The sequence below is a fragment of the Salvia hispanica genome, chromosome 4 (assembly GCF_029641045.1).
Source record: "Salvia hispanica isolate PSC_SH4W2 chromosome 4, Shi_PSC_v1, whole genome shotgun sequence".
NCBI lineage: Eukaryota > Viridiplantae > Streptophyta > Magnoliopsida > Lamiales > Lamiaceae > Salvia > Salvia hispanica.
This window is the reverse complement of record NC_142695.1, coordinates 5,049,773-5,062,902: the sequence shown is the minus strand read 5'-3', so window position 1 is coordinate 5,062,902 and position 13,130 is coordinate 5,049,773.

The window sequence follows — 13,130 nt, the reverse complement described above, 5'->3', positions numbered from 1 at the left end:
GTAAAGCAGAGAATAAAGTAAGAGAGAGTAAAGTAAGAAAGAGAAAAAAAATTACTACTTAATATGAAAATGACTCAACTATGAGGAAACTTTCCAATATGAAAAAACGACTCAACTATGAGGGAACGTAGGGAGTATCTTTTAGTTTTGATTTAATGCGTGATTCATGTACAATGCAGAATTTGGTTGATACTTTCACCACCAAAAGAATATATATAGTTCAATTTGGACAAAATAGTTTGGAGTAATATAATACAATCTCCTCAAATTATTTATTTTTATGGCATCTCCTCAACTATTAAGTTTATCTTATATTGTGTTACTCTTTATTAAGTAGTTTAGGTTATCTAAATTGAGATACTAGTAGAGTAGAGTTTAGTTGGATGGCACTTTCTTTTTAGGTATTTGAAGGGAGAGAAAGAGATGGAAAGGGAGAGGGGGGCCAATGCCGGAAATGGGGGACCAAGTAAAATTAGAAAACTCCCCCTTATCTCATTATATATTATGAAAGTGGCCCTTGGCATTTAATGTCACTAAGACTTTATGCCAGCTATCCAAATTGCGGTGCTCATTTTAATATCAATAAATCATGTGACGAAAATACTACTTGGAGTTGGGACTGATGGGTTTGTTACATTTGTTTTCTAGGTAAATGTACGATTTTTTTCAAAGATTTTGGGCCAATATTACTTTGGATTTTGTGTGCATGTTTTCTTTTTTATATTTATGAGAGTCAAACCGTGTACATATCGTGGGGTTTTTCGTAGTTTTTGCTATATGAATCAATTCAAACATTTTATTAGAGTTAGTTTGCTTGATCTTATATTCTAAAAAAGAACTATGCTAAAAATGAAATTTTGCTATTTAATATCATTCGTTTAAAAGGGAACATTATATTTATATCTTTGTGTTCGAAATACTGCTACTACTATGTGTTTTCACATTGGGTTAAAGCCTCCCTTAACGGACTACTGCGTATCTTGATTGAACCCCCTCACATGATGTCGGGCCAGAGTGTGGGAGCCGCCAAGACGACAGAATTGTCTTTTTGCTGCAATAATTAGGGATTATAATTTGAACCATTTCCCACTTTTACATACCTTAAAAAAAATTACATCTTGAAAAGAAGTAGTAGTATATATGAACTCTAGCTTATTCGAAATCCTTAATAATCAAAGTATATGTATAGAAGTAGGCCATGATGTAGTTGTGTAATTAAATATCCAAATGTGGGGGAAGTTTCCACGTACTCGAAGGGTCCATTTTTAGTTTGACTATAAGATCTTAAATACGTATTTATTAAGTATAATAAGTTAAGGTTTTTATATATCTACTCTCAAAAAACATCTAAGAGAATAGGGCTAATTATCATTTGTTTTCGAAAGCTCTAATTTTGAAATTAGATATATATATGAGATTATTAAAGAACTTAGATCACAGACTCGGAACCTCGTATAGGATCATGTAGATAGGAAAAAATATTAACTATATAAAATGAAACAAAATAATTCAAAGCAATAAATGTACTTAAATTCGATGCCTAGATTACATGTTAGGTTGATCCATTTTATTAGGAAATTCCATAATTAACGTGAAATATATCAACTAATTCCTAGATATTGGAGGTAGTGCATATCATGTGTATAGTAATTAATCACTAATAATAATTTATTAGAAATGCCAAATTCATTCAGGCGTTAACTGGGGTCACATGGCCTGGTGATCAAAAATCAATATCTTTGTTTATTAATTTATTTATTTTTGCAAAACCAAAACACTGAAATATTCCTAATTTCATAGGAATATCATTTTCTTTTTCCTTTTTTGTATCGAATTTTATTTTAAATCACCGACACAGTTTGAAGCGCCACACACATACTAGTAGTATTATTTTAAGGAATAAAGTATGAAGATATAATATTTGACCAATATAGAACCGCGTAGCAGAATTTAATGTAGATCTTCACTGAGTTCAGACTGAAAGTTGGTTTTGTCTATTGTAATATTATTAGTTCATTTTATATTTTTAATATCTTCGAGAACCAGCCAGTTCATATAGGTCAGAGTGCTTTAATAGGAGTTTTTTTTTTTTTTTTTTTGTGGGAGTTAGAGTAAAAATTTTAACTTAGAAGTTTCAAGAAAATATTGAGATAAGACACTAGTATTGCAATTTAGGCATTATATTTCCGGGAAGCAATGAATAAAGCTTTAGATTGTCAAATAGTACTATATTGTATGTGAAAATCATGATTTTTCCAAAAGAATCATATTATTTGGACCATAAAGTGGTTTATACTAAATTATTAATAAAGTTGCTTTTTCACATTCTAGAAAATTATGCAAACCATGTTCATATGCTGTATCAATTTATTGATTTGGCGACATATTTTGAATCGGGATGCACTCTCTCTTAAATCTGTGATGTTTTAAAGTAATTAATAAATTTTAGCTGAAAATTAATCCAAATTAGGACTATCTAATTAATTACTGACCGCGGCGGGGTCGAGTTTTGTACAAATTATTTTGAAAAAATGAGAATAATTGCGCAGACATAATGCATTAAAAGAATTACGCATTCTTAATTATTTAGGTAAATCGAAATAAATAAAAGACGTAAATTTACGGACTCTTTGAGTGAGGTCATGTTTAGTTTATACAAATTCAGTGGTTTAGGCTTTTAGATTATTTTAGTTTCATGTTCACATGAGATCCTCTATTCACAATATTTTATGCCACACCATATTTCACTAATAATTTTATTATCTTAATAATATATAGAGTACAAAATAAAAAATTTATATAAAATATGATTTAACATTTACTGTAAAATTAGATGTAATTGCGATGCAGATTCAAAATCAAAACGGGTGAACGAAAACTAAGAGCAGAAAACACAACGCACAAAGGATTACGTGGTTCGGCTGTAAAAAAACCTACATCCACGGAGAAGATGAGCCCTCTTTATTCACTGACTCTCAAGATGAATTTACAGAGGAAGATTACAATCAATTCACACTCAAACTATCACAATCTCTCAAGAACTCTTTATTCTCTCGGATGATCTTGAAGAACATGATAATCTCACAAAGAAAGCGTAAAATCGACTCTAACTGATTAACCACTTTAAGGAATTGAATCAGAGATGTATATATACTCTCCATGGCTTACGGTTTCAGCCCCAATTTGATCAAGTGAGCTGATTCTTCTTCAACACCTTAAACCCCTCTTTCTCTTCCTTAATTGCAAACCAGTCCCTCAACTTAGTAAGTTGTTCAATTGCTCCCATCACTTCCAACATTAGACCTTAAAATTACAAATATAAAACGCTTTTGGAACATTTTGATTAAATAATGATTTTATTTACATTTTAGTTGATTGTGATGTACTAGTAGTATAATATTTTAAATTCTCTTCATGTTATAAATAATAAACCATGATGTATCATTCCATGTATATTACATTCATCCTTTAAAATTAACAGGTTTGCAGCTACACCGATTTTTATCATACATATAGTAAAATAAGAGAGAAAATGAAAAAAAAAATGGAATATAAATAATGTTAGTGGAATGTTGAATCCACATTGTTGCCAGTGTTTATTTATGTAGTATTTTGATTTGTGGGAAAAATCTATTTTGACCGTCATACATGGGATAGAGTTCTAGCAAATTCATCAACCTCATATCAAAAGTTCCATCGAAATTCAAGAACAAGAACCTATTTACAATTTTAAATCTAAAGACGCTCCCTCAAAATAAATAACTCACATTAATTTCCAACGTTAAACCATTTTGAATTTCTCTTTAGACGTTGACAGCCCTGTTTATTCCGTCTCTAGTGTGTTTTCTAATTTCTAATCCCTTCATTGTCGAATTAATACTACAAGAAAAAAATATAATTAAATAATAATAAGTCTTCCCCATTACAATTAGACATGTCAAATTGTCAATATAATTTCTCTCATATATATTCGTGTCCCTCACAACTTTAAGCATTTTTTAAAATGTCTTCGTCCAACTTAATTATTATGTTTATATATAATTCAAAACTCTCTGATTTTCAAAATTTTTATTTATGCCCCATTTAAAGTTGGGAACACAAAATATTATAAATGCAAAAAAGTCCTCCTAATCCACATATAGTAGTATCCAGCAAGCTGACTCCAAATGATGTTAAGTGGGATGTAAATTATAAAAAAAAAATCTGCAAAATTGATGGTTCTTGAAGGAAAAAACGTAATCTATGAACATTTTTTGAAAAAATAAGGCTGAAAATTGGAGACAACATTATTAGCTTTAAAATAAAATTTTCTCATCAGTATTGTTAGTTAAATTTCTTGATGGAAAATTAAGTTGGTCAGTGCTCAATTATATAATTTCACTATATTAGTAGTACTTTTTCTATTCCATTGAGAATTAAATGAGTGCCTATTCCTATGATTGAATTTAACTCGGCTTTCTTAGTGTACTTGTTTTTGAAGGTTTTTGGTTGGAAATTTGTATAGTGTTTGGGCATATTAATGTCGGCCAGATGTGTGTGCCAACATTAATTCAGTGTAACGTTTATTTATTGGTTTCATGCCTCACACCACATGATTTTCTAACCACTTTGAGTTATGCATATATATCTCCCAAAAAACATATAGCAGAAGTACACAAATTAAATCTCAGGGGACATATTTCCACTATTGATGATTGAAATTGGACTATTAAGGGCTTATCATAATTCACAAACTATGTCCCAAGCTAACACTTTCATCGATTCTTTTATATAACCTTCAATTTTAGGAAAAGTTTGATTTGCATCCCGTTTGAAATAATCTAATAACATAACAATGAGTCACGACTCATGAGTCCACTGGATTTTTAAGATGGATTGTATAGTTTAATGGGTTACTCGTAATTTTTGTTCTTCCCAATATTCATGTTTTCTTAAAAAGACCTCGTAAATTTGGGAAAAGTATGATTTATATACGCTCCATTTTAGTGGTGGTGGACACAGAAATGAAGGTAAGTAGAGGCTAAATTTTCAAAAAATACCTTAAAAATAATTTTGTAGGTATTTTAGATTATTAATAGGGACTTTTATATAATATATATATAGGGGCATGTTAGGGTGCTACCATCCCTTAAAATAACATCATACCACCATTTCTAGCCAATCATTGGTACACGTGGACGAATAATAAGCTGGCACGTGGCAAAAAAAATCTGGAAAAAGACGGGCAGCAATGTGCTGGTCTTTATACAACAATTTTTCTTGAACAGCAACATCCGACACATTATACAGCAATTTATAGATTGCTGTGTAGTGTTTGTAATATTGCTGTATAAGCGGTGTCACGGTGTCATTTTAAGAGGGGTTGTCATTTTTTGAAAATGAATTCATTAGGGGCTAAAGCCCCTCCCTCTATACATGTAGTTCCGCCGGTGCTCCATTTGTTGGGAACATTTTTTTAAATATTGATAGTATATAGTATATAGGTAATATAGTCATCTAAAAATCAATTATATCAAAAGCGGAGCATCAATTAATTTTTTTTGTATAATTGAAGAGAAACATAATAAGGGATTAAGGGTATAAGTTTAGGATATTTTTTGAAATGAAGACACAAAAGATTATGTGCTCTCTATAATTGAGAACTGTTTATTATAATTTCAAATGAGCTTTAGAGCATCTCCAATGGTCGGCTAGCGACCGGCTAGCCGATTCGTCGCGCTAGCCGAACCATTGCAATCGGCCAGCGCGATTTCGGCGAGCGGATCGGCGTGGGCTGGCCGATCGCTCGTCGCTGGCCGAAGCGCTGGCCGATCGGCTACCCGCCATTGTGGAGGCCCGATCGGCCAGCGACCGGCGAGCGGCGATTTTTCGTTTTTTTTTTTTTTTTTTTTTTTTTAAATCATATATAAACGCGATTTTCATACCATTTTCATTTGCACCACTTGTTTTAACGAGTTTTCTCTCTGTCTAACTTTCTGTTCAAGAGCATCTTCGAGCGATGAGTAACGCTGGTGGTAGCGGTAGTGGTAGTGGTGGGGATCCTGAGGAGTACGAGCGGAGGATGAACGAGGCTATGGAGGCCTACATGAACCGCGGGATGGAGCGGTACATGCGTATGGTGGAACAACAGATCTACCAGCAGGCGATACCTCGCCCTCCACGAGTTGTCCACCACCGAGCAGTGATTCCGCGGGATCACGTAGCTGCACATCAGCGGCTGTACGAGGACTACTTTGCAGAGTACCCGCGGTTTCCCGCCAACATGTTCCGGCGGCGTTTTAGAATGCGCAGGGAGTTGTTTATGCGCATCGTTCGGGCATTGGAGCGTCACTATCTGTGTTTCCGCTTCCGGCACGATGCGGCTGGCAGACCCGGCCACACCCCTATCCAAAAGTGCACGGCAGCAATCAGGCAGTTGGCCTACGGAGGCGCGGCAGACATGTGGGATGAGTACCTCCACATCGGTGAGTCGTCAGCCCTGAAATGTCTGAACGAGTTCTGTGACGGCGTGATAGCCATTTTCGGTGACCAGTACCTTCGAAGCCCTACTCCCGAAGATTGTCAGAATCTGATGCAGATGCACGGGGAGAAGCATGGGTTCCCCGGGATGTTAGGCAGCATAGATTGTATGCACTGGGAGTGGAAGAACTGTCCGACTGCCTGGAAGGGGGCCTACACGACCGGCTACAAGTCAAAGAACCCCACGTTAATCCTCGAGGCCGTAGCTGATTACCGGCTGTGGATCTGGCATGCGTATTTTGGGGTAGCCGGGTCGAACAACGACCTCAACGTCCTGAACTCGTCTCCCCTCTTCAACGAGAAGTGTCAGGGCGTCGGTCCAGCCGTCTCATTTGTGGCCAACGGCAACCGGCATGATATGGGCTACTACTTGGCGGATGGTATATACCCTCGGTGGCCGGTCTTTGTGAAGACGATCAGACAAACAAGTGATGAAAAGAAGGCATACTTTGCGCAACGACAGGAGTCGGCGCGCAAGGACGTGGAGCGCGCATTTGGTGTGCTCCAGTCTCGATGGGCGGCAATTAAGGGTCCAACGCGTTTGTGGGATGTCGGATGCGTTTCCCAGATAATGTACGCCTGCATTATCCTTCACAACATGATCGTCGAAGACGAAGGCGTACAACTGACTAGTTGGGTCAGTGACGATGAAGCCGGTCCAAGCCACGGAACGGCCACCCCTAGTGTACGACAGGGGGTACCTCTCGATGAAGCCGGCCGACTCAAGGAATTTGCCAACATGCGCCAAGTGGAAGCTCATATTCAACTCCAAAAGGATATAATTGAAGAGTTGTGGGCACGGAGGATTGCACGGCGATAGTTTTTTTTCTTTATTATGCATGTAATTGTGTTTTATCTATGTAACTTTTTTAAATGCAATTAATGAATTTTCCCGTATATGTGTCGTAAATTAATTCTGTATTTTAATCGTAATTTTAATTCCGTAAATGTAATATATTTTGAATTATTTTTATTGCGGCTGGCCTATGGCTGGCCTAAATCTGACGTGGTAGGTGGTTTTTTTGGTGCTGCTGACGTGGCAGGGGAGAGAATGGCTGGCCTATGGCTGGCCTATCACCCATTGGAGATGCTCTTAGGAAGCATGACGGAATAAGGAATATCATGTACCCAGCAATTGCTTTCCATATGTCACTTTCTACATTTTATATTTTGCTTTGCTTTTCTCTTATCTGTTATCTGAAAATATAATATAGTTGTGATATTTATAAAATCCAAGGGCGTCGGCAGAAAATCATTTTAAAAATTTTATAATCGAGATTTTCAGAAACTGATTTTCCTTATTTTCAAAATATCAATAATTTAATGATTTAACAACCTTAGCCAAGCACTATAATTTATACTACAAAATATCAATAATTTTATGATTTAACAACCTTGGCCAAGCACAAAATAACAATAATTTTAATTGATTAACAATCTTGGCCAGGCAGTATGATTTATACAAAATATAATGATAATGTTTTTGCACTATGAATTATGTGCAAAATATCAATAATTTTATGATTTACAACCTTGGCCAAGCAACTCTACTTTACATTATTAAAGAAGTAGCCATGTTTATGCATACACCTAAGCTACGAAATGGAGTACTTTAATTACAGACATACACAACTTTACATATTAAAAGCCAAAACGTGTATAACTTGATGCGGTATATATGATGTTTAATTTAGGTTTATAAAAAGTAAAATTATTCATTTTCTTTTTCAAGAACGATACATAACTAGAAGCTCAAGGTGTACTTCCGAGGAAAATTAATTATTTCCACAAAAAATACATGAGACGTACAAAAATGAATTGAAGTAATTGCTTTGATGTACACATATTTCTGCAGAGGTTTCTTAACAAAAAAACAGGGAAATAAAAGTTCAATAAATAAGAGTGTGTGTGTGAGTAGGTGTGGGTGTGGGTGTGGGTGTGGGTGTTTATAGTAAATTCATTAAAGACTATTTGGAATTGATAGGTGCAACTTGCTTTATAAGTAGTAGAAAGTTGTGTAGGACGATCGATGTGATAAATGTTAAGATAAGAAGGAAAAGCTGTCCCTCGATTTGATTGTATAATTTAGTTTTGAAATCACCATGTTCTATTTAAATGATTTAGTTGAAATTAATATTGGTTAGTTATCATTCAATTAGAGATGACCTCTGTAAGAATAATTGCAATTCAAATCCGAAATTTTGGATTTTCTTGCAAATTAGATCTAATTTTTAAAGTGTTTCGATAATCTCGCAAACTTTCAGTTTATAATTATTTTATTAGGCATAACTATGATTAATTATGATTGATGTTTACCAAACTCCAGAGTGTGTATAATTTTCACGAGTTTAGATTTGAGATTTGGAAAATTATTAAATATCAAAACAAAATATCTTTGAACCCAATTTGGGTTGTTGATGCAACATCAACGTAAAACTCAGTACATAAAATCTTTGGTGATATATTAGTGTTGAAAGCAAACACATATAAGAGTGAAATTCCGAAAACTAAAAGGAATATGACGTAAAAAAGCCAAAAAAAAAATTAATACTAGAATTTAATACAAACGGCTTAAGTCATAAACAAAGTCCGGATTTGGATCCCCTGCTGTGGAGGAATCACAGCAGGGGATGTTGTGCTCTCCCATTTCAATATTTTATTCATAAAGTATAACATTAAAAAATAAAGTTATTTTTATAATTAAAAATGATATGTGAGAGGCACAGCACCCCTGCTGTGATTCCTCCACGACAGGGGATCCAAATCCACAGAGTCCCTACTTATAAGTCTAACTCATGAGAAGACTAATCACTTGGAAAGAATTTAATAAGAGTGACGAATTATCAACAAACTAATTGTCCACCTCTAGAATCACAACTCATGAATCATTTATCTAGTCATCGGATATTCAATAATATGGAATGACGAGTAAATAATACTCACTGTGTTTTCTAAAAATAGGGACTTTGAAAATGGCATGAGTTTTAAATTATAAGAGAGGTAGAGAAAAAATAAATAGAATAAGAAAGATATTTAGAAAAAAAATAGTGGATTGTGAGATTCATTTTCTAAAATGAAAAATTTCTATTTTTAAGAAACGGAAAAAGTAACCTCTAAAACCTTCAATTAATTTTGAAATTTATATCTAATGAATGTCCGGCAAATTCATGCAAATAAACTAGAACATTTGTAGCTAAATCTCAAAATTTCCATTTTTGGACATTTAATTGAAAATTTGAATGACATCAAAGGCTCGGGATCTAGGAAATGCAAGGAGAACTGGAGAAGGTATAATCTTTGATCCGATTCCACGGATATGTGCCTCCGTATTGCTTTTGATTAGCTTGTCTTTCCTTGTGGCTTTGTTGGTTGCATGTAGGGCTGGGTAAAAATACCGAAAAAATGATATATCGCTCGTATCGTATTGAAAATTATCGAAAAATTATCGAATTTTCGATTTATCGTAATTTTCGATACGATACGATATCGTATCGTAAGTTTTCGATACGATAACGATATGAATTTCCTTATATCGCGATATATCGTTTTATATCGAAAATACGATATATATCGATAATTTATTTTCGATATATATTGATATCGAAAATATCGATATATCGAAATATCGATACGATAACGATATGAAATTTTTTTATATCGAAATTCGATATATCGAAACTTTCGATACGATACACGATACAACGTTTTCGATACGATATATCGTATCGACCCACCCCTAGTTGAATGTCTTCTGCTAGTATTTTGAATGGTTATTTAGCGATACTGATGTGTGTTTACTGCGTTTCTTGATTGATGTTTTCATGTTGTATCATCATTTGAGATACTACTTATATGAGATTTTTTTTGTTATTAGTTTGGATTGTTGCATAAATCTTATACTAGTCACTAGTGGACAGTATCCAAGCTGGAACAACATGATACAACTACAACCCAAAAAAAAAGGCTTAACAATGCGATGAGATTTTACGTAGAGAATTATTGGTAGTCCAGTGGTGATCATTTATAAATAGAATTCTTGCTCATGTATTTATAATCTTTTCTAGTTTTTTCAAATAACTAAACTAACTAAACTAGTCAGAATTCAATCAAACTAATCAATTTGAAATAGTATAAAGTATAATTATTAATTGAAAAAAATAAGGACAAACTTAATAAATGGATAACAAAGGTTGCTCATACTATTTAAAAGTAAATTGTAATCGCACACATAATTTAATAGTTTTGGATGAATTAAAATTCTGACGCAGCAAAGGGAAAAATGAGAATGAATAATTTATATTAAAGTTAGAAGTTGAAAGTATATTCGATTTTGAAATTTTGACAACGTAAAGTAAGAAATCTACTCTAATATATTCGATTATGAAAATTTGACAACCGTCTCTCTCTCTTGTATGTCGGAAACACACGCTAGGCAAAAATGTCGGCAGATCAAGGTCTTTTTCATATCCAATTTTGCAATTTCTACAAACTTGTTGGGGTAATTTAGTCATCTAATTATGATTTTAGGATGTCGTTTATCACTTTTTTCTATGATTTGAGGGATTACACTTACAAGAGTAATAAATACAGGAATTTATATAAATTTAATAACAAACCGACAGATTACTTTGATAAACTTTATCAACATCACCATGATCTCAGCTTTCGTAATTTTACTTATTTTAATCATTTTTTTTATTTATAACGTAAATCCACAATTATTAGGAGTATATGATTATTTTAGTAAAAGAAAATTATAATAACATACATTTAGAAATAAGAAACTAAACTATATTTTAGAAGGATTGAAAAGAATGAACCTCTATTTCATATAATTTTTCGAATAAACAAGTTTCTTTATACATTTTTTATTTTAATAAAATTAAATATTTTTATGGACCTCCATTGTGCGTGACAGAATTAAAAGATAATATTATTAAGGTCGTAGGGTATTTTATTTAGACTTTTAGAGGACTTATGCACACTACTGTCCTCTATATTAGTTGGAGTCTCTTTCGTGATTGATTATTATCCATGTGAACTTTTTGTTATTCCTAAAAGAATAATTAATTTGCGATTTCCCACTGAATTTGTCTACCACCAATAATTAACCTCATAATTATTTTTTTTCTTAATAATAGATGCATACACGCTATAACGCGCATATACATATATACTACTTAATAGCCAAAGTTTTCAAATATATAAATTTGGGTATTTTTTGTGAAAATGATATATTTTATTATTAATAGCATTGAAAAAATCGTGCTACCATTATTTTATTATTCTGGCAAGAATTGAATGATTTCATGTGAATCTTTGTTTTTCGTGCCAATCTCATACTCAGATAAATTTTAAATCACTAAGGCATTTAAATGGCAATTTATATACTCTACTATGTTATTTATAAAATTTGTTAAATTTTTCTATATTGAATAAAATTCATTTTAAAGTATAGGAACTATAAAGTTTGAACACATGATGTATCATTCGTGAAACATGATAAATTTCGTTGGGTGAAAATTGATGAATTCAAAACAATGAAATTTCCACCCTATGTTAAATCCAAATTCATGGACACAAATTCATTAAGTAATAAAATCACTGTAAATTAACATGACTTTAGGACTATACTATATATTTTGTTTTATAATACGAATTTATCCAATCTCTATGTATATGGAGTAAGTAATACTTAGTAAAGTAATTAGTTCACAGACTATCTTCTAAATAAAATTATAGTACTCCACTAATCTTTAATCATACTTTGCAATGATTCACAGACACGATAAGATTGACACGTCATGTACGTACGTATCATTAATTATAAGCTGTGCTAAATTAGATCTTATAGTACTAATATATGATTTCCATCCTATAATAAACTAATTAACCATGGTGCCTTTTTTTTATCATAGCTTCAAAGATACATCACAAAATTTATGTTGATAATTATGGATTTGATAGGATTAGTCGACACGAGTTTATTAGTGGCTGTAACTTTCTAATGTCTGCCTCTGAAAGCAACTCAACATTTTTTTCTATTTCAATTGGCCAAAGAAGTCTTGATTCAAGTCTGTCAATTAGCTCAAAATCAGAAATAATTTGATTTGGTTTTTGTAGTAAACAATAAAGATGAATATCATTATCATATACGACTTATATCCTTTTTTATGAAAAAAATGGTTAAACAAGACCATTGGCAAGCTATAAACTTATCGTAAGAATAAGTACAACAAGCAGCATAAAAAGATAAAAGATAAGTTGTATCAAAAATCAAATCTAAACGTTCCGAACAACAAAAAACTACAAATGCCAAGTCTTATCTAATCACAACAAAGCATTAGATTGTCAACGAGAAACACAATAAAAAGCAACTGACACACAACCACGCCAAGCAACATCTACAACCAACGATAATTACTTTTTCACGGCAAATAAAAACAAGCAAGTAAAATGACATGGGTGAAAATCAAAATATACCACGATCAACAATCCTCACTACTTAATTTTCTAATTGATGACGTGGTTATAATTTCTGGTTGTATTATAAGATCGCTTTAAATCCAAACACATTCAAATATATGATTATTACTTGATTATACTTTAAT